A 258-nucleotide genomic window follows, 5' to 3' on the forward strand; every position below is an offset into this window, starting at 1 on the left:
GAAACTTGGACTGTGATCCAGTCTTACAGACACTGGGGACTCACCAACGCTCTGTTCTACTGCCACTGTAAGTTGTAAGGGTTAAAAACAAGAATGTGTTGTGGTGTTCTGATCATGGTTGTTGATGAATGACTTTTGTGAGTGATGCGGCATATTTGTGTGCAGTGCTTGCTTTTTGGGTGAGGTGTGATGTTAGTGTTCTTGAGTTAGAAAGCGGAAGGCGGTACAGACAGAAGATGAGAGAGAGAGATTTTGAGG

This window comes from Aplysia californica, unplaced genomic scaffold (genome assembly GCF_000002075.1).
Source record: "Aplysia californica isolate F4 #8 unplaced genomic scaffold, AplCal3.0 scaffold00270, whole genome shotgun sequence".
NCBI lineage: Eukaryota > Metazoa > Mollusca > Gastropoda > Aplysiida > Aplysiidae > Aplysia > Aplysia californica.